The 22,077-nt window shown below is 38.7% G+C and overlaps 2 long non-coding RNA genes across 6 annotated transcripts in view; one reads left to right on the plus strand and one right to left on the minus strand.

Annotated features, from left to right (window-relative positions):
• LOC116481280 (uncharacterized) overlaps nucleotides 1–22,077 on the plus strand; it is a 209,640-nt gene that overhangs the window by 112,314 nt on the left and 75,249 nt on the right. The window lies entirely within an intron of this gene.
• Nucleotides 1–22,077, minus strand: part of LOC116481281 (uncharacterized) — a 68,082-nt gene that overhangs the window by 14,135 nt on the left and 31,870 nt on the right. Inside the window, exon 2 of the long non-coding RNA XR_004251462.3 lies at nucleotides 11,075–11,218. This is a non-coding gene — a long non-coding RNA (uncharacterized LOC116481281). The remainder of the gene's footprint in view (nucleotides 1–11,074; nucleotides 11,219–22,077) is intronic.

The raw sequence follows: 22,077 nt of genomic DNA on the forward strand, positions 1-22,077 counted from the left end.
AACTTTATGACAAAATAACAACAATAACAAACTTCTGTATATCAAATAATGCCACAGCAAAAATTAAAAAAAAAATTGTTGGAGGGAGTTTAAGTGGCTACAGTATCTCTTCAAAAAAAAATTTATCAGTATGTATATTTAAAATGCACATACCTTGTACCCTAGCAATTTGACTTACAGGGGTTTATGCCAAAAAAAATTGTGCATGTTGCCGGGCGCAGTGGCTCACACCTGTAACCCCAGCACTTTGGGAGACCGGGGCGGGCGGATCACAAGGTCAGGAGATGGAGACCATCCTGGCTAATACAGTGAAACCCCGTCTCTACTAAAAATACAAAAAAAAATTAGCCGGGCATGGTGATGGGCACCTGTAGTCCCAGCTACTCGGGAGGCTGAGGCAGGAGAATGGCATGAACCTGGGAGGCAGAGCTTGCTGTGAGCAGAGATCTTGCCACTGCACTCCAGCCTGGGCAATGGAGCAAGACTCTGTCTCAAAAAAAAAAAAAAAATTGTACATGTTGCCAATTATGTATGTAAAAGGATGTTTAGCACAGTATTTTGTGTTTATAGTTGCATATAAAAAGGGGAGGATTAAATGCCCACCAAGAAGAAAATGGATAAATAGATTATTGTACTTCCATATGCTAGAATACAATACAGCCATTAAGATAGCTAATAGTGTAGTCAACCCTTTGCATCCAGGTCCACATCTGTGAGTTCATCCAACTGCAGATCAAAAATATTAAGGAAACACACTGAAAATAACAATACTGCAATTAAAAATATAAATCTTGGCTGGACGCAGTGGTTCATGCCTATAATCCCAGCACTTTGGGAGGCTGAGGCAGATGGATCATTTGAAGTCAGGAGTTTGAGACCAGCCTGGCCAACATGGTGAAACCCCATCTCTACTAAAAATATAAAAACTAGCCAGGCGTGGTGTTGGACGCCTGTAATCCTAGCTACTCGGGAGGCTGAGGCAGGAGAATCACTTGAACCTGGGAGGCAGAGGCTGCAGTGAGCTGAGAGTGTGCCACTGCACTCCAATGCATTGATTCAATAATTCCACTTCTCTATATCTCACAACGAGATATAGAGAATTACAAAGGTGTTAGAGTTTTAATTCTTTGGAGGAACATTGTTAACTATTTTAAGGCACAGCTACCAGAACTATGACTAATGCAATAGAGACAAAAACTGGGGAGAACATAGTGAGACTCCATCTCAAAAAAACAAACAAACAAACAAAATATATTATATATCTTAAAATATAGTATAACAATGACATTGTGTTAGGTAGTATAAGTAATCTAAAGATGATTTAATATATATGGGAGGGATGTGCATAAGTTATATGCAAATACTTCCCCATTTTATAGAACTGCTTAACATCCTGAAGAATGGAGCTTTCCTGGACCCAATCTCCAGCAGATTCCAAGAGACAACTGTATTAACTTTTATTAAGTTCCATGAGCAAAGGTCCATTTCTGAGTTAAATACATTATCTCATTCAATCCTTTCAATAATGCTTTGGGGTAGGTACCATCAGAATTCTCATTTTAAAGATGATAGGGCTGAGACTCAGAGAGGTTAAGTACCCCCAAAACATACAAATGTCTCAATCCAAAACTGAAATTCTTGGAAGATTTTTATGTACTAACATAGAAAGATGTTAGTGAAACACTGATATGAAGAAAAAAGAAATTAAAAAAGAAGAAAAAGGAAGTTATAGTATGTATACTGTAATGACATTTATGTAAAACAATGTAAAAGTGCAATGGGAAGAAATAAACATGTTAGTGTGGTTGTCTGTAGATGGATGAGGGAGTGATGGGGATTCCCTATCTTCTTTTACTTAACTATATTTTCTAAATATTTTTTCAGGAAGGTACACACGTTGCACTTTTAAAAATAATTAAAGTAGATAATTCTATGATAAAACCAGTAATGCTGAAATGTAGAGCAATGAATATTATTATTATTGTAGCAAAGATAGGTATTTAAAATTTAGTGTTTTGAGACTTCTAATGATTTTGCCTGGAGAACACATTCCTATCTGTAGAGGTTAGAATATGAAAAGGCAGCTGGCCTTTTTTAATGATAAAAAATTAGTATATCAATTAAGATATACAAATTATTTCTTCCTATGTTCTAATTACCTAGAAGTTCAGGTACTATTTTAAGTACTTTGGTGTTTCTGTTTATTTATTTGTTTAGAGATAGGGTCTCACTCTGTCACCTAGGCTGGATTGCAGTGGCACTAATACGGCAGTCTCAACCTCCCTGGCTCAGGTGAACCTCCTACCTCTACCTCCCGAATAGCTGGGACTATAGGTATGCACCACCATGCCCAGGTACTTTTTTACCTGGAGTTTCACCGTGTTGTCCAGGCTGGTCTCAAACTCCTGGACTCCAGTGATCTGCCCACCTTGGCCTCACAAAGTGCTGGGATTACAGGTGTGAGTCACCACACCCAGCCTGTTTTTAAGTACTGTAAAATAACAATTTATGAGCAGACTAACATGAATTGTGGGCTTCTTAACAAAAAGGATGAACGAGGCAAGTTACCCTAAACCTATTGTCTCTATTTTTCAAAAGCCATCCTTTGAGATCAGACACACTTTGTTTCCAGGCAATATGCTGAGTGGGAAATGCCTAGTCCAGTGGGCTGAGCCTGTCAGATCAATACAATGGAATTTGAACTTGTCACTTGCAGGGGTGTGCTACCTGAGGCAAAATAACTGTCAAGCACCAACCTCTAACTCAACTATAATCATTTCAAACACTCTTACCTTTTCTTTGCTCTTTCTCGTTCTTTTCTTTCTTTCCTTTGTGTTTTGTTGTTGTTGTTGTTGTTTTTAATCTTAGTGAAATCAGGTTAAAATGGGTTTCAGGAAACTTGAAGGCTGTAGCAAGAAAATGTAGTCCTATACTTTCTCCGTCAGAAATATTAGGCCGGGCGCGGTGGCTCACGCGTGTAATCCCAGCACTTTGGGAGGCCGAGGCAGGTGGATCACGAGGTCAGGAGATCGAGACCACGGTGAAACCCTGTCTCTACTAAAAATACAAAAATTTAGCTGGGCGTGGTGGCGGGCGCCTGTAGTCCCAGCTACTCGGAGAGGCTGAGGCAGGAGGATGGCGTGAACCCGGGAGGCGGAGCTTGCAGTGAGCCGAGATTGCGCCACTGCACTCCAGCCTGGGCGACAGAGCGAGACTCCGTCTCAAAAAAAAAAAAAAAAAAGGAAAGAAATATTAAATGGGACCCAAAGTATTGAATACCTTTTTCGCTCTTGTTGCCCAGGTTAGAGTACAATGGCGCGATCTCTGCTCACCGCAATTTCCGCCTCCCGCGTTCAAGCGATTCTCCTGCTTCAGCCTCAGTAGCTGGAATTACAGGAATGCGCCACCACTCCAGGCTAATTTTGTATTTTGTAGTAGAGATGGGGTTTCTGCATGTTGGTCAGGCTGGTCTCAAACTCCCGACCTCAGGTGATCCGCCCACCTCAGCCTCCCAAAGTGCTGGGATTACAGGCGTGAGCCATGGCGCCCGGCTGAATACCTTCTTATTCCTATAGTTAGAATAAAAGCTAGCACTGCAACCTGGGTTGCCTGATTCCTGCTGGCACAGAGTTCTTTGACGGGACAAAACTAAGTAACATTCAGTCTGAGGGGGCTTGGTCCGTAATAACACAGATGTTTTGCCTTTGTGGATAATGGCAGTGGAGGTGAGGGTGGGGTAAAGAGACGGGGATATGCACTAACTGTAGACATGTAAGCTTTAACGACAGCAAGCGGAGTCACTTTCTTTTCCCTTAACTGCATTTTCCTGAGAATGACTAGCCAATGGTTCCAGTGTTATAGACTCTGAAATGCCATACCCTAAGGAAAGTTCTATTCATGGAAAGCCAAGGACTGGGAAAGAAAGATTGCTTGATGTTTTTTTTAATTTTCATTTGCACTTTGACTAAAAAGATAGTGAATTGAGGCTAAACGGGCACCTACACATATGATTTGAGGAAAACAGTCCTCTTGCCTCAGAAATATGTCCTCTAGTAACTTTCTGGCACACTTGATATGCCCACAGTGAAGAATCATTTGTTGGAGATGAAGAATTATCTGTGTATTCAACATTGAAAAAATATTAAGAATGCATTTACCTAACCTGTTCTTCATGCCCCTCCTAAAAAAAGTGATGACTGAATAGTAAAGAGTCTCTATCCCAAAGAAACTTAAAATCTAGATAGGAGTCAGACAAGAAATAAGACAATTTAAATAAAGAGTGATGTGGGCCAGATGCAGTGTCTCATATCTACAATCCCAGCACTTTGAGAGGCCGAGGCAGGAGGATTGCTTGAGCCCAGGAGTTTGAGACCAGCCTGGGCAACACAGTAAGACCCCCAACTCTATGAAAAAATTTTAAAATGAGCTAGGCATGGTGGCACACACCTGTAGTCCCAGCTACTCAGGAGGCTGAGGCAGGAGGATTGCTTGATCCCAAGAGGTTGAGGCTGCAGTGAGCTGTGATCACATCACTCCAGCCTCAGCGACAGAGTAGGACCTCGTCTCAAAAGTGAAAGAAAGAAAGGAAAGGAAAGGAAGAGGGGGAGGGGAATAAAGGGAAAAAGAAAGAAGAAAGAGAGAGAAGAAGAGAGGGAGGGAGAGAGGGAGGAAGAGAGGGAGGAAAGGAAGAAGGGAGGGAGGAAGGGAGGGAGGGAGGAAGGAAGGAAGGAAGAAAGGAAGGGAGGGAGGGAGGGAGGGAGGAAGGAAGGAAGGAAGGAAGGAAGGAAGGAAGGAAGGAAGGAAGGAAATGAGGGAGGGAGGGAGGGAGGGAAGGGAGAGGGAAGGAGGGGGGAGGGAGGAAGGTGTTAGCACAAGGTGAGGATATTTATCACTCAGGAGAAAGGAAGATGAGATATACCAATCGATGAGCATAGATATGGTGGAACCCAGAACTGGAAGAAGTGGCAAGAGGCTAGAGAGTAGATAGCAGGGAGCAAGGGCAAACACAAAGGGCCCTTTTTATCCTGAGGAGAAGGAGGAGAGCCTTGGAAGGATTTAAGCTGGTAGGGAAGGGTGGGGTGAGTAGGGATGAGAAGAAATGTGGTATATGAATATATTATATTTATGCTTATATAATAATGGAGAGAAAAATGCATCAAGCCATTAACAGTCATAAACATACTTGAAGAATTTGTTTTAAAAAAAATTGTCAGAGGGAAGCATTCAGAAATTCATCTCAAAATTACATTCTTGTTCCAAAACTGTGTAAAACCCAGAGATACAAACTCTTGACAGAATATGTATCTATTTGAGAAGTCAAAACTCTTGTACACACAAAAAAAATAAAGTGCACTTGTTAACCTATGGAGTGGGGATTTCTATGTAGCTGTGGCTTAGGAAAGGGCATGTTCCAGAAAAAATTAAAGCAGCCTCCAAAGGCCTCATGGAGGAGAGGAAAGAAGACTTTCTGAGGAGAGACAGTGAGGACAAGGGTTTTCTTCGGAGGGTGGGGCGGGGTAGATGGAATTTGTGTTCAAAACCAAAGGCTTGTGACATTTGTTGTTTGTTTTTGTTTGTTTGAGACAGGGTCTCACTTGTTGCCCAGGCTGCAGTACAGTGGTGCAATCACAGCTCATTGCAGCCTTAACCTCCCAGGCTCAAATGATCTGCCACCTCAGCCTTCAGAGTAGCTGGGACTGTAGACACATACGCCACCATCCCTGGCTTTTTTTTTTTTGTAGAGACAGGGTCTCACTATGTTGCCCAGGCTGGTCTCAAACTCCTGGGCTCAAGCAATCCTCCTGTCTCAGCCTTCCAAAGTGCTGGAATTTCAGGCATGAGCCACCACACCCAGCCTTGACATTCGTTCTTGAAACCTTAACTGAGCCCTGGACCAGATGGTTTTGATGTATGCAGTAAAAATAGGTGGACACGACTTGTCTCCAAAGACCTTCAGTTTAGTTATCTGGTAGGAAAAGAGAAGATACTGGTTTGAATGGAATAGAAGCTTTGTTGAAGGGCTGTTCAGAGTAAGGGAATCCTCAGGGTAGGGGGTGGCGGCTGGGACTGGGAGGAAAGGGACCCACATGACGAGGGTGCAACTTGAGGGTTCTGAGAGAATGGAGACCAATCAGAACTCTGAAGCAAACTTGATCACTTCACCGTATTTGTCCTACTGATCTGGCCAAAGATACACACATACATGTGCATTCACACATGTACACACACACACACATTTAATGCCTACTGACTGCAGTGTACCCTAGAAGTATACATAGATTGTCCTTAGAAGGAAAAACAGCCTATAGAATGCTTCCTTACAATGTGTTTGTATTTTAGCTAGAGTTGCCTTCCAAAGACCTTATTGCTAAGAAACAAAGTGAGAGCCCTCCTTTGTTACGAACAAAGAAGTTTGAAAAGAGATTCCTTTGGTTCGTGTGTCATTTAGTTGAAGGATGTCTGTTATGGAAAATGTAGTTGTGAAAGTCGTAACAGGCATCCTAAACCTTGACTTAAAGGGTTTGCTTTCTACATAAGAAATTGTTATCTATTTGTTATATTACATTTATTTAAATCATTATCTATTTATTATATTGAATTTGTAATGTATAGAAAAATATAAATGAAAAATTATTCATAGTTGACCACAGCTAACATTTAAATGTAATTTCTTTCAATGCTATATATTTTAGCCAGTTATCTCATTGAAGCTGAGCTTTTTATTTACTGAAAGATACGTTCAGGTTTCCCCTCTGATCACAAAGGCCAGAGGACTCTGCTCACTGACCCAGGTTTCTGGCCTGCTAACCTAAAGTCCTGTGTTAATGTTCCGGGTAACACAGATTTTAGGTTTTGAGCTGAAAGGAACCTAAGGGATTAAGGATTAAGGTAATTGCCCTAGAACAGTGGCTCTCAAAGTGTAGGCCTCAGACATGCAGCTGTGACTTTACCTGTGAGGTGGTTGGAAATGCAAAACCAAGGGATCCTTGCAACTTGCTGCATATGAAGCTCTGGGGATGGTGCCCAGAAAAGAGTGGGGTCTTGAGTCAGGGTGGGGTGTTTTGTTTTGTTTTGTTTTGTTTTGTTTTGTTTTGTTTTTGAGACAGAGTTTCCCTCTTGTCGCCCAGGCTGGAGTGCAATGGCGCGATCTCGGCTCACTGCAACCTCCGCCTTCCAGGTTCAAGCGATTCTCATGCCTCAGCCTCCCGAGTAGCTGAGATTATAGGCGCCTGCCACCACGCCTGGCTAATTTTTGTATTTTTAGTAGAGATGGGGTGTCACCATGTTGCCCAGGCTGGTCTCGAACTCCTGACCTCAAGTAATCCACCCACCTCAACCTCCCAAAGTGCTGGGATTACAGGCATGAGCCACCGCACCTGGCCAGAAAAGAGTGTTCTAACAAGCTCTCCAGGTAATTCTTGTGCATGTTCAAGTTTGAGGACAAATCCCAGAGAACACACAACAAGCTAGTAATCATCACAAATCCACAGCAAGCCCTAGGAATAACGTGTTCTCTGGTGCCTCTTCTCACTCACACAGTGACTTGCAAAGAGTAGGTACTTAAAGCTTGTTGGCCAGGTGTGGTGGCTTACACCTGCAATCCCAGCACTTTGGGAGGCTGAGGAGAGCAAATCCCTTGAGTCCAGGAGGTCGAGACCAGCCTGGGCAACATGGTGAAACCTCTCTCTACAAAAATACAAAAAGTTAGCAGGGCATGGTGGCCTAAACCTGTAGTTCCAGCTGCTCCAGAGAATGAGATGGAGGATCGCTTGAGCTCTGGAGCTCTGGAGGCTGCAGTGAGCCACGATCATGCCACTGCACTCTAGCCTGGGCGACAGAGACTCTGTCTCAAAAAAATAAAATAAAATAAAATAATAAAATAAAATAAAGCATGTTGACTAAAAGAACGCGCTCCTAAATTTCCCCAAATCTGTAAACCTTTTCCCATGCCCTTCTGAACAGATGCCACCTAAATTTGCCCTTGAAGCAAACTTTCCTTTTATTTTCCCCAGACTTTCCTTTGACCTCTTCTAAAGAAAAAATTAAATACCACAGAGTTTTCTTCTTATCTTTCCTGGTTGCAGGCCCTTGCTACTCCAAGTGTAGGCAGCAGACCAGCAGGAGGGCATCGCCTGGCAGCTTGTTAGAAAAGTAGAATCTCAGACTTACTGAATCAGAGCCTGAATTTTAGTAAGACCCCTAGGTGATGCATTCACACAGCAACATTTGAGAAGCAAAGTTCTAGAAAGCCAGTTGCTGCTCATGTTCCTGCTCAAGTGAGTTTCATAATAAGTAAATTTCATTTTTTTTTTTTGACAGAGTTTCACTCTTGTTGCCCAGGCTGGAGTGCAATGACACGATCTTGGCTCACCACAACCCCCACCTCCCGGGTTCAAGTGAGTCTCCTGTCTCAGCCTCCTGAGTAGCACCACCATGCCTGGCTAATTTTGTATTTTTAGTAGAGACAGGGTTTCTCCGTGTTGGTCAGGCTGGTCTCAAACTCCCGACCTCAGGTGATACACCCGCCTTGGCCTCCCAAAGTGTTGGGATTGCAAGCGTGAGCCACCGCGTCTGGCCTCATAATAAGTAAATTTTAATATTACACTATGTGGCACTAATTTATTCAACAAGTATTTCTTGAGTACCTACTATGTGCAAGGATTGGTGGTATGGAAACAACATTGAACAAGACATCGTCTCAGACTCCTTGAGGTATGTATAGTTTACAGAAGAGATAGACTGTGGCCACCAATAGCCGGGATACCAAGCAGTGTGTGGTAAGAGGCTTCTGAGTGGCCTAAGGTATTGCTATTCAGAGAGGACAGAGAATACTTCCTAGTGGAGTGATGACAATGATTGCTTTTACATGTAGAAGAGGATTTTAAAAGTCATGAAATTAGCAAATTCTATTATAGTATAAAAATAAGAAGTTCAGAGTATCAGAAATGACTTTAGAAGGTCTCTCATCTAAAGACATAGCAGAATATAGTGAAAAGAGCTTCTGCTTTGAAAACAGAAAGACCTGAGTTCAAGTCCAACTGGTTAATCTTGGGAATGTTACTTAGACTCTCTGAAACTAACTTCCTCATCTATGAAAACATAATACCTAAGTTTCAGAGTTGTTCATAGGATTAGTGAGAGTGTGTGTATAGTGTCTGGCACACAGTAGGCACTCAACAAGTGGTATGACTGTTCTGTTCTTGTTCCTGAGGTTCTGTGTGACCTATATCCTGTCTCCCTTTATCTCAGGCACGTGGCAGGAGCTGCTTGAAAGTGTCCACACTTGGGAGTGGGTGGATCTGGCCTAGAAAGTTTCTAGCCACTAGTTCCTAGTTATTGCTCTGAATTGTAGCACTTTCTTCATACTTCAGTCTTGAGTAGTACACGAAACCTGAAAATTATGTGTGTTTCTGTGAAAATCACTTATTGATCTGCACAAGACCGAGAGGATATTACTAAGTTGGTTTATGTTTATGCAATAATGTAGATCAAATTATTTTGAAATATTTTGAGTCTAGACTGAATAAGTGAGTTTTCCTTTGAATAATTGGTATTGTGTAGATAAGGCCTTTATTCCTCTCATTCAATCTAGACCAATTTGAACCTGAGTTCATCTTGTGTCTGGTAATGTCAGGAGCCATCAGGATCCAGAATAAAGAATGAATCTTATCTCTCCTCTCCTCTCCTCTGCCCTTCCTCCTCCTTCAACTCCTTTTTTTCCTTCTGCTTTTTCTTTCCCTCCCTCTCAAGGCTATCAAATTTTTTATTTGCTTCTCTTAGGAACTGAGCCCTGATACAGCTCTGTACTGCCAAGTAAATGACTAGATCAGCTTGAAATCTTATGTAAATGATAAGATGTCAAAATAGTAGTCCAAAATAGTAGTTGTCTAATGCCTCTCATAGTCTTTAAAGGTCATTATAATCTGTAAGAGAAACCTGAAAATATTTTTCCAATGTTAATGACTCAGAAAACAATAGATATTGTACCCTCCTATTTCTCTGAAGGAAAAAAAGAAAGTGTCTCATAGCCCAGTAGATTCCATAAAACAGAAGGCAAGAAAAAAAATCTTAGAAATGACTCTTGAATACCAAGGGCTTAAAGCTCAAAGTGCCTGATTATCCAATGGACAGACCCATACAAGACGGAGCCCCACAAAATCAGTATTGCCATAAAGCTAGAGTGATCGTATACTTTATCACTTCTAACTCATTTAACAATTAAAGGGTGCTATTAATAACTATTAATTATAATCATACATACTTATAATAATTATTCATGTAGAATAGTCCTGGGAAACAGGGATGTATAGCTATCCTTCCTAAAGGCATGCAAGAATAGGAATATGATTTGGAGCAGAGGTAATGGTAAAGAGATAAGAAAATATTATTTTTCTTCATTTAAAAGACAATGTTTGATGTGATAAGTGTATTTGTAAAATCTGTCCACTAGGCTATATAGCTTGATAGCTATGAATGCTCAGAAACATACTTCACCTTATTTATTAAGCAAGTTCAGCTCTATGAAACATAACCTAGAATTAAATCTCTGAGTGGCAAAGCACACCCATTAACATTTATGTGCCTCAAAGAACACGAAAAGAAGCCCCTTAGCCCTTCCCTCAAAGCTTACTGAATCCTCCTTGAAACACAGCTTGTTAACACATTTGGTTAACGAATTCCAACCCATAGTCCTAGAAATAAGAAGTCATACATAAGAAAATATAATGAGCCTGGCACACGCAAAAGCAGCAGAGGGACACTTGATAGCCTCATTACGAGAAGCCAGACAGAAGAACTCCAAAGCACATTCTCTGTGGCCTATAAACCTATAGCCCCTGAAGATCCCACTGTTCTACAACACAGCACACTAACTGATTTTCATCATTACAATCTTGAGTCATCAATAAGAAAGTTATAATTTAAATGAGAAGCCATGGAGTTAGAAAGACTGGATTGTAGTTCTAACACTGCTATTCACTAGCTTTGACCTTGAGTAAATTATTTAACCCCTTGTTTAGAGGGATTTAACCCTTATTAGCATTAGCATCATCTGCAAAATGGGAAGAATACTTACCTAAGGATGATGATAATGATGAAATGTGATCATGCTTCTAAAGGCCTAGCACTGTGTTTGGTGCATGGGAGCTGCTCAATCGATGGAAGTTGTCATTCGTCATAATAGGAAGTCCTGCGTGTTCTACATAACAAGAATGTTACCCTGCATGGCAAGAAACATTACAAGATTATCACTATTAGGGTTTTTACCAATGAGGTGCTAACTGGGTCAGTTTATGACAGCAGATGTTATGGCTTGTTTGGAATGGTAGGCATGAAAATCAAATGGCCATGCATGATTACATAAGCAGGAAGAAGAATTTGAGCAGTAGATTATCACAGACTAGCAGAACAGAAAGTGTCCTGTTCTGTTGGGGTCAGGATAGAAAGTGATATCTCGGGGCTCAATTTAGGGAGGAACAGAGTACTCCCAGATACCCAGGTCCTCTTCCAAAGTTGGGGCCTAGGATCCTGTGGCAGACCATTTGACCAACATGAATAAAATTTGGAAAAAAATAAAAAGGTTTTCTTTTTTCCCACAAAAGATTAGCCTTCAGAAGTTCCCAAAGTAAAAATTATTTACAAGTGGATTGCGTTGCCTTGAGAAATTAGTGAGTTTTTCATCAACAGAAAGGTGTGTTCAAACATAACTTTAAAATCTCTTGAAATTACCATCATTAAATGGATTTAAGCATTATTTGGAAAGCTAAATTAAATTACTTTATCATGGTCCTTTCCAAAACTAAAACAATATTTCACTTACATGGAATAATTTATAGATTCATTAAAAATGCTAAGTAAATGAAGTGCTATTGTAAAACATTTATTGTTCTGAATATAAATGAATATAAGTTAATTGAAGAAAGTCATAAGGTATCAAATTCATATATAAGAGAAAATAAGCAATCATGATCCTGCTCATTCATCATAAACATTTTCTTTCCATCATTTTTCCACAAGTTTTTCCAAAGTTGAGACTGTATTATACAGGCAATTTTTATCTTACAGTTTTTTGCTTTGTCATAATCATTTTTGTGTCATCAAAAAATGTTTTGTGGGGGCCAGCCACAGTGGCTCACACATACATTCCCAGCACTTTGGGAGGCCAACATGGGAGGACTGTTTGAGCCCAGGTGTTCAAGATTAGCCTGGGCAACATAGGGAGACCCTGTCTCTACAAAATTTTTTTTAATTATCCATGTCTCTGTGATGTGATTATTATGCATTGCATGCCTGTATCAAAAGTCTCATCTACCCCATAAATATAGACACCTACTACGTACCCACAAAAATTAAAAATTAAAATTAAATAAACATTTTTAAAAAGGAAGAAAATTAGCCAGGCATGGTGGCGTGTGCCTCTAGTCTCAGCTACCTGGGAGGCTGAGGTGGGAAGATTGCTTGAGCCCAGGAGGTCAAGGTTAGAGTGAGCTGTGTTCCAGCCACAGTACTCTAGCATAGGTGACAAAGCAAGACCTTCTCTCAAAAAAAAAAATGTTTTGGGCATTATTTTAAGGGTGACAAATATTATGTTATCTCAACACATCAAATTTGGGCTCCAAATCCACATGCCTCAGTGGAAATCCTGCTCTGCACTTACCAGCTATGTGATTTGTGCAATTTACTAACACCTCTGTGCCTGTTTCATCATCTGTACAATGTGAATAATAGCACTACCTATCTCATAGCTTTATTATGGAGATGTAATGAGTTAATACATGTAAACTACTTAGTATCTGATACATAGTAAATATTCAATAAATCTTAATTATTATTGTTCTATTCATTTCCCTAACATGAGGCACTTAGATTACTTTTCATTTTTTAACCATTACAAATAATTCTGATAAATATCTTTGTGGTAAATGGGTTTTGAAAGATATTCTTCACAATCCAAACTCTTCAGCCATTTTTTTTTTGTTTCAGCTGTTTGTTTTTAAGCATGAAACAATGGATGAACAGATACTATTTATTTGAAACCAGTAGCTTTGTCAATATGTTTTTAAAGAAAGAATAATAATCTATTTTTATTGTTTTCTGTCTTCCTTTTATACAAAATTGTGGTACAATACACATGAATTTTACCATAGGTGACATTTAGTATGTTCCCAATGTTGTACAATTTGCCAGTATGTTTTCAGGCCGCTGATCTCAAAGATGGTCAAATAAAATGCATAGGAAGGAAGCAAGAAGAAGCAAACCTTATTAGCCTCTAAACGTCTTTTATGAACAAGGAAACAATATTTCCTTGTTTTCAAATTTCATTAAGAAACCATTGGGTCCAAGCACCAAGTTATAGCCACTTTAAATATTTTCTGGAAGATACATGCATCCTTAAAACTTTACTTCCATAATCTGTTCGGTCGGGAAGATGACAGAAGAAAGAGGATTAACACTTAACGAGTCTTTAAGGAGTTCGGATATTGTGGAAGGTGGTTAACATAAATGACCCTATTTAGTCCTTATAAAGATGATGAGTTATAGCAATTGTCCTTCAGATTACAGATGAGGAAACTGAAGTTTGGAGAATGTGACATAATTTGTCTAGATGCACACAGCTAAGAAGTAACAGAGACAGGACTCAACTCAGACCTACCTGATTCCTCAGGTCCATGCTCTTTCCATATACCACTGCCTTATTGAAATAAGCTTGTAGAGCCCAGAGTGGTGGCTCATGCTTGTAATTCCAACACTTTGGTAGGCTGGGACAGGAGGATCACTTGAGCCCAGGTGTTTGAGACCAGCCTAGGCAACAGAATGAGACCCCATCTCTACAAAAAATAAAAAAATTAGCCAGGTGTGGTGGCATGTGCCTGTAGTCGCAGCTACTTGGGAAACTGAAGTGGGAGGATCACCTGAACCTGGAAGATCGAGTCTGCAGTGAGCTGTGATCATGCCAGTGCACTCCAGCCTGGGTGACCCTGTCAAAGAAAAGAAAAGACAAAAGAAAAGAGAAGAGAGGAGAAGAGAAGAGAAGAGAAGAGAAGAGAAGAGAAAGAAGGGAAGAAGGAAGGGAGGGAGAGAGGGAGATGAAATAAGCATGTAATATTATCCTAAAAGAAAGAGATTCTCTGAAAGTTACAACAGAAACTCCAATAACCATCTAGATAGAAAATCTCAAGTCCACTAACTAGGGAATCCAGTTTTTGCAGCTTTCCTTAGTAGTTGAGATAGTCCTTCTAATATTGCATCCTCTGTTTCTGTCCATTTATCGCCTAGATGTCTCAACATCCCTGAAGGGGTTATCCTGAATGTGTTAGGCACTAGTGCTCAGTTCCATGTCAAAACACACAAAGCCTTATTGTCCCAACAAGAAATTCGTTGTAGAGCTGCTTTACATAAACCAAAAATCACAGATCTCAAAAGGCTTTCAGTCTTCTTCTATCAGTTATTTTTTTTTCATATTTGACAACAAACACACACAGATAATCAAGAAGAGAGTGAAAAGATGTTTTTCACTGGAATAATCACCAGAATTTAGTGATAGAAATTAGCAGTGGGAAATGGAATCATGTGTTCATAATCTCGTCTTGTCCAAAGACTTGTTTTTTATTTGCTCATGTCCTGGAGTTTTCTATGAGGCTCAATTTTTCATTTGCAACACAGGAATAATTAAAACTTGTAGCTCTGGGGCATATAAAATCATATTCATCAAATGCTTTCATATAAAAAGTGTTTTTAGAAAGACATGCACACATATATGGAACACCTAGTACTGCGCTAAGCATAATAAAAACAAAATGCTAATACTAAGTAGAAACCAGTATGAACATGGCTCCCTCATCCAACCAGCCCTGAATGGATTAGTCTGTTGTGGTTGCTGAATTCAACTTCTCTGACACTAATACAGCTGGATTGCAGGGATGTCCTGTAATTCACTTGTATTAGAAGCCATTAAAATTTTGAATATATTGCCTATTAAGTAGGTTGTATATTCCTACCACTCTACTTCTCTGTTATTTTTTTATAAAGAGGCCCATTTCTGCTTCACTTGTTCTTACTTTACTTTCTTTGCACCTCTCCCTCCCATTTCACCCATACCACTACCATCTGAGGCAGTGTGTGGTATTCCTGAAACATTACTGACCTTCTTCAAAGTAAAAGAAAAAGAGCTAGCAAATACTGTAAACCTTAGAGGAGGGGGGTAAAAGAACTTCCTTCCTAAATGGCCACAATTGACAACCCTGCCATTTATTCTAAAGAGGAGTGACCAATTTTAAGTCAATCTTCAACTTTTAAGTGGGGCCAGAATTCCCCACTCCTGTATCTAGCTCAGTGCTTTGGTGGGATAGGAGCATGTACCCATAGAGCACAATACTCTTTTTTCAGAGTGACATTCATCTACTCAGACAAATTTAACTCCATCAGCAGAATCAAGTTCACAGAACAGTGGCTGTGCAAATTCACAATGAAATCTTTATTAAAATCTAGAATCTTCCAGAGCATTTTACAGGAAAACTGTAAAAAGTTAACTTGCTTTTTTCCTTTCTCTCTCTTTCCCCCAGCCCCCACAATGATATCAGTACTTTATGTAACTTGGATGTTCCACAGCTTATAACAGTAAAAATATGTCAGTTTAGTCTTTAAACAGATAAGGAGGAAGTGTACACAAGAAAAAAGAAAGTGTTGGAGAGGCATTTTATAATTTCTCAAGTAATAAATACTAATAACTATTGTAACCAAAAAATAATGCACTGGATATGGTTATCATATAAAAATCCTCTAAGGATTGCTTTTAAGGACATTATGACAAGCTGGTGATTTCCAGATATTTGTGCTAGTAGGACACTCAATACTCCATAAATCATTCCACCAAGATGGTTGCTTATTATGGTCTGTAAGATTGCATTTTCCGGGGCATGACTATAGAATATCTAAAAATCAGCTTATAGAGTACTTTGAGTCAAACAAATTGCTCAGAAAAAAAGTAATTAGATCTATCCTTTAGCCAATTTGGAGGATATTTATCAAAGTTATAAATGCATATACCTTTATTACAGCAATTCTACATCTAGGAATTTATTCTAATGAAGTACACATGTACAGAATGACTTCTATACAAAATTACTCATGACGTTATTGCTTGTAATAGTAACTATTGAAAATGATTTGAATTTCCATTATTAAGAAATAGTTCAAGTACATTATGATAGAACCATGCAATTGAATCTGAAGCCATAAAAAAGAATGAAGATGTTCTATATGTATTAATTCATTTAGAAAGCTGTATAAGATAGCGTGTGAAATTTAAAAAGCACAGATTATCTCTGGAAAACTACACAAGAAGGTACTAACATAGTCTGTAAGTAGGGGAACTAAGTGTCTAGGGGTGGAGTCAAAAATGAGAGAGAAAACTTTTTATACGTTTTAAATTTTGAGTGATAGGAAAGAGTCTGGTCAGTTAGATCAAAACAAATAATGTAAAAAATGCCTTAAAAAGTAAAACATGGCCAGGCACGGTGGCTCATGCCTGTAATCCCAGCACTTTGGAAGGCTGAAGTGGGTAGATCACGAGATCAGGAGATCCAGACCATCCTGGTCAACATGGCAAAACCCTGTCTCTACTAAAAATACAAAAATTAGCTGAGTGTGGTGGCACGTGCCTGTAATCCCAGCTACTCAGGAGGCTGAGGCAAGAGAATCACTTGAATCCAGGAGGCGGAGGTTGCAGTGAACTGAGATAGTGCCACTGCACTCCAGCCTGGCGACAGAACGAGACTCCATCTCAAAAAAAAAGTAAAACATTACAATCCACGTATCCTTCAAACTGGCTTGTAACAGAAAAACTGCTATAAATAGTTGTCTTGTAAATGCTTTCAGACACCAAGATAACCAATTTAGCAAAAAGGAAAAAAATCAAATCAACAATAAAAAAGGCTTTAATTATATAATATACAGTATACATATATACACACAGTGAAGGGCAACTTAATTTTTTGGTTTTCACATGTTACAATCATATGTAGGCACCATTATTTATCTGATCAATTAAGAGACCAAGGGTTATTCTTTATTATCTTAAATATTTTTTGAGCACCTGTGATATGTAAGTACCAGGTTGATTCTGGAAATTCCTGTGTTGAATAAGACAGACATGGTCTCTGATCTCCTGGACAGTTCTGGTACTTCAGCTACTAAAGACAGAAAAATTTCCTTTTTTAGAATGATACATGCAACCCTCAATAGCTGCTTTCCCAGCTAAGTAAAATAGTAAACATTCAAATGTGAAATGAAAACAGCTGGAGCAGCTGGGTACAATTTAACTTTACATGAAAAAGTCCTCAGACATAGATTACTTATTCTCTCCATATACTTGAGTAACTTCTGTTCTAGGTCAGGAGGCTCAGTGTGTAAGGATAGAGTCAGGAAAGAGTCACATTTCCATCTTCCTCTGTATGAACACCTTCCTCAGCCCAGAAAGAAGGAAACACAGGAGGAGTGATTTTAACAAGATTCCATAATTTGCAGTTGATATAAGCTGTTTGCATGATGTGTGCTCTATTTTTAGGGAGTTTAGAAACATGTTGCTTAACACTTGTGAGAAAATGTGAGAAAATGATTGCACAGTCTCTATTAGAATCTCATTAGCATACTTGCTCCATTTATTTGAGTGTAGACTTGTAAATCTACAATTGTAAACCTCCCAAACTAGCAAAGCATACTTTAGTGAAAGGTGGGACAGGGGATGGAGTTTTCAAAAAGCAGGGGAAGTGAAGACAGAACAGGGAGAATGTAGTAAGAGTAACTCCATCCTCAAGTGCCTCCTTCACACATGAGACATTATGCTTCAGAAATAAGATGCTTTCCCACATGAGACGACCGGAGTCAAGGGTAGAGAATAGTCTGCAAATGAGTGAATGAACAGGAGAAATCAATTGTTAACTGATGTATATTCCATGCAAGTCTGAGTAAGTCACAGGAAGGAAACAGAGAGGCCAACTACCTGAGGAATACCTGGACTGCAAAAGTGGAAGAACAGCATAATCACAAATAGAATATCAGGAAGATTTGGAATAGCTAGATTGGTCTCATCACTGACAATCTGATAAAGTGAACTCCTGTCTTTGCTTCCTTGCTCTTTTTTTAACAACTATTGGACATACAGGTATGCACAAGTTCCAGGAAGCAATATGCCTTCAGAAGAACAAGATATACTTTGCAAACCTGAGTTCATCACTGAAATCAAATAGATCATTTTTATATGTTTTTCAGGGAATTTTAATTATACATAGAAAAGGAAACAGCCTCGATTTCTATTGCATTTCTTTTGACTACCAGAGTAGTAGATATAATTTTGAAGTAACCATATGTCACTAACTTTACATACACAGAATTCCAATTTGCCTCATAGTTTGCAAGACCACACACTTTCAAATGTCTACCATACACAATAGAAAAAATTGGTGAGTGCATTACCTCATACACTGAGACAAGGGTGGGGGGAGGAACTTAAATATGTTGACATAAAATGAACTAGTGAGAGCAAATTTACTGTTGAAAATTATAAAATCCTACAGAAATAGTCCTGTGTTGTCTGCTTATCACATATAAATTGTACACCAAAAATTTTTATTTATTAGAAACATATAAATTTTTGTACACTTAAGGATTAAATCACCAAGATGCCAATGTATTTATCTTATGGCAATTCCTCATGAAATGACATCTCTTTTAGTAGATGAGGTAGTTAAATTATTTGAAGACAAATGAAACCTAGATCTTGTTTTAGTCATACTTCAAAAGGCTGATCTTACAAAATGGCTAATCTTTAGGAATCTCGTTCACATTTATTCATTACCAAATTTTTACAGTCTGGCCAAAGAACTGCTAAGAAATAATAACCAGCAGTTTAGTTTTGATATTTATGAACAATCTAAAAATAGGCCAGATGCAATATAGCCTAGTGTGTCAATAAGATCTTTGAAATTTATTCTTTGTAGATAGGAAAGAGGATATAGATTATCTTTTGAATACTTGTTAATATTAAAGAGTTGACAGTCATTTTAGGCATAAATATGTAACTATAAGTGCAATTGTTTGCATGAAGAATTTGCTAAAGTTTTAGAATTTCTAAGGGATTGAGTACGATCTAAAATGTCAAATTCTATAGTCTTCTAGTTACGATGAAAATTACAGTAGTAGCAGCTAAGGACCAATACAAAATATTTTCAAATGAATAATTTTGAGTGTCATCATCTATAGTATATTGGTAGAGCAAATGATAGCAAACAGATTATGTTGCCTGGATTTAAAGAGGCTTTCCAAAAACTTTTAATCTATTAGCTATTCCTAAAATTATTTGTTTTCTGCACAATTCACTGCTGCTCTCCCATCAGCTACCTTCTTTTTTTTCTTTCATGTTCTTTATTCATCAAATGCTTATGGGGCACCTGCTGGGCAGTAGGACCAGAGTAGCAAACAAGACACAGCTTTTGTAGCCCAGGTATAGTTACCTTTGGGCCTTCATTAATCACTAGGTGCCTGTACCATTTCTAATTTATGGAGGATGCAAAAATGATAATCTTTTAACCCTAGATTTATTTGACTGAACATAAAATCCCATTTCTTCAAGTCAAGCCCAGAAAATAATTTCAGAGTCATGGCAAGTGTGACCTTTCAGTCTATTAGCTTCTTCATTACCCCATCCATCCTAGGTCATGGCCATTTTTCACACCTTTTTTACACTCTTCTGACTTTATCCCATCTTATATGTTTACTGCTTTGAGTGAATTTATTAGTTAATTTAATATACATAATAGACTACATTTAACAGTTAATTTAAAGCACATGCCTCACTCTCCTGATGAAAAGCAAAATATTAGGTAAATTAAATGCTTTTATTTACTAATTTCTGAATTCTCACTTTTTTTTTTTTTTTTTTTTTTTTTTGAGACGGAATTTTGCTCTTGTCGCCCAGGCTGGAGTGCAATGGTGCTATCTTGGCTCACTGCAACCTCCGCCTCCTGGGTTCAAGCAATTCTCCTGCCTCAGCCTCACGGAGTAGCTGGGATTACAGGCGTCTGCCACTACGCCCAGCTAATTTTTTGTATTTTTAGTAGAGACAGCATTTCACCATGTTGGCCAGGCTGATCTCGAACCCCTGACCTCAGGTAATCCACCCACCTCGGCCTCCCAGAGTGCTGGGATTACAGGCATGAGCCACCGCACTCAGCCTGAATTCTCACTTTTTATGTAGCTGTCTTAATATTGTATATGTGATACCCTCATTTCTGGATTTCAAAATCGATAAAACTTCCAAAAAACTAGAGAGATCTATAGAAAGCTGCCACCAAAAAGATGTTTAAAACAAACTATTATCTAGCCCCACTGTCATATAACAAAAGAACAAATATTTAAAAGTGTAAAATAACATAGTCTCAGTGTAAAGGATAGTCTTAATTTAAACTGGAGCAATTTTACTCAATTGAGCAAACTCACTATGTTGTCCTAATATTCCTATTTCATGTAGATGGGCAAAAATCATGAATTACTACTTAAGAATGTGAGCAAAAGTTATCTGAAAAGGAATTTGGAGAAAAGAGACTTCTTCTTTTTTTTTTTTTTTTTTTTTTTTTTTTTTGTTGAGATGGAATCTTGCTCTGTCTTCCAAGCTGGAGTGTGGTGGCACCATCTCGTCTCACTGCAACCTCCTCCTTCCCGGTTCAAGCCATTCTCCTACCTCAGCCTCCCAGGAAAGACACTTTATCCCAGTGAACAGTTTGCAAACCAAGGAGATGCAGTTTTCAGTTTAAAACAAAGGTGCATTTCAGAGAGCAAAGTGGGGGTGGTGGTTTGCAGAGAAAGTTCCCACCCAGGTTTACAATCAGGTCCGTTCATACAAATAAACAATTCAAACTTGCTTAGGTTCTGATTGGTCAACACAGCTGTTTGATGGGTTGATGTAGCTGAATTCTGATTGGTCAATGCAGGTGAGCTCTAATTGGTTGGTTCTGGTGAGCTCTGAAAGTCCCAAAGTTGAAGAGAGGTTTGTGTTTTGGAGAAACGCAGAATACCATGTGTGACTTCTAGGCAGCAAATGGCTGCTTGGTTCTATTTTAAATTTAGGCCCAGTTAGCCACTTTGAATCCATCTTGAACAATTGGCTCTTTCAGGTTTACATTTATTCACAGGAACTACTAGTATACATAGGTAATAACAAGTCTAGACATCTCAGCTATTTTAATAATTTCATTTAAAAGATATTTGCGAAAAGTTCACTGCCTTTATTTTAAATTTTGCAGAAAATAAATGAGTATTACGCTTTGCCAACTAAAGTAAGTTAAAACGTTTTTAAAAAATCTTATCGCTGGCGTTTCAATAAAGCAATTTTAGAAATTAGGGAATCTATCCTTTTTAAAAATAACTTCTAAGAGCTTCCATTACTTCTCAGGATAAATTATTTTGGGGATTTTTCAGCTGTGTTGGAGAACGTTGAAGATCTGATGCAGTTGTATCTAAGACCTCAAGTTGGGTCTGTAGGGGAGTAAAGTGTCTGTTACCTATTCAGTAGTTGGATTTGTATTCACTTTCAAAAAATTAATTCCAGATGCAGAAATCACAGGCTTTCCATAAACATTTTCAGGCAGACAGACAATATAACGTTTCTGTTAATAATGAAAAAAGCCTTTGACAGGCTACTCCATAACTGTGTTCCTGCTCTTCCCATGTATGAATGGGAGGCAGTTACCGCAAAGGAATTCTCATCCAACCATATGTGAAAATAGAGCAGAGACGCCTCTAAGTTTGAAATTATGCTATTCTCAGAAAAGTCTGTGCAACACAATAAAAGTAAAAATGGATTATGTACCCATTTAAATTACTTCTGATTTTTCTTCTAGATATAAAAGTTTACCTCCTACTTTCCCAAACATTAAATTTAATTTGAAATAAAAATGAAGTAATTTGATCTCATCATATGGGGTAAATTTAGGAGAATATTGACCTTGATTTTGTTCTCAAAGTTTAGAGTCCGTATTTTTATTTATAAAAATAAAGAATAATTTAATAATGAAAGTGCTATAT

This window comes from Hylobates moloch, unplaced genomic scaffold, assembly GCF_009828535.3.
Source record: "Hylobates moloch isolate HMO894 unplaced genomic scaffold, HMol_V3 SCAFFOLD_13, whole genome shotgun sequence".
NCBI lineage: Eukaryota > Metazoa > Chordata > Mammalia > Primates > Hylobatidae > Hylobates > Hylobates moloch.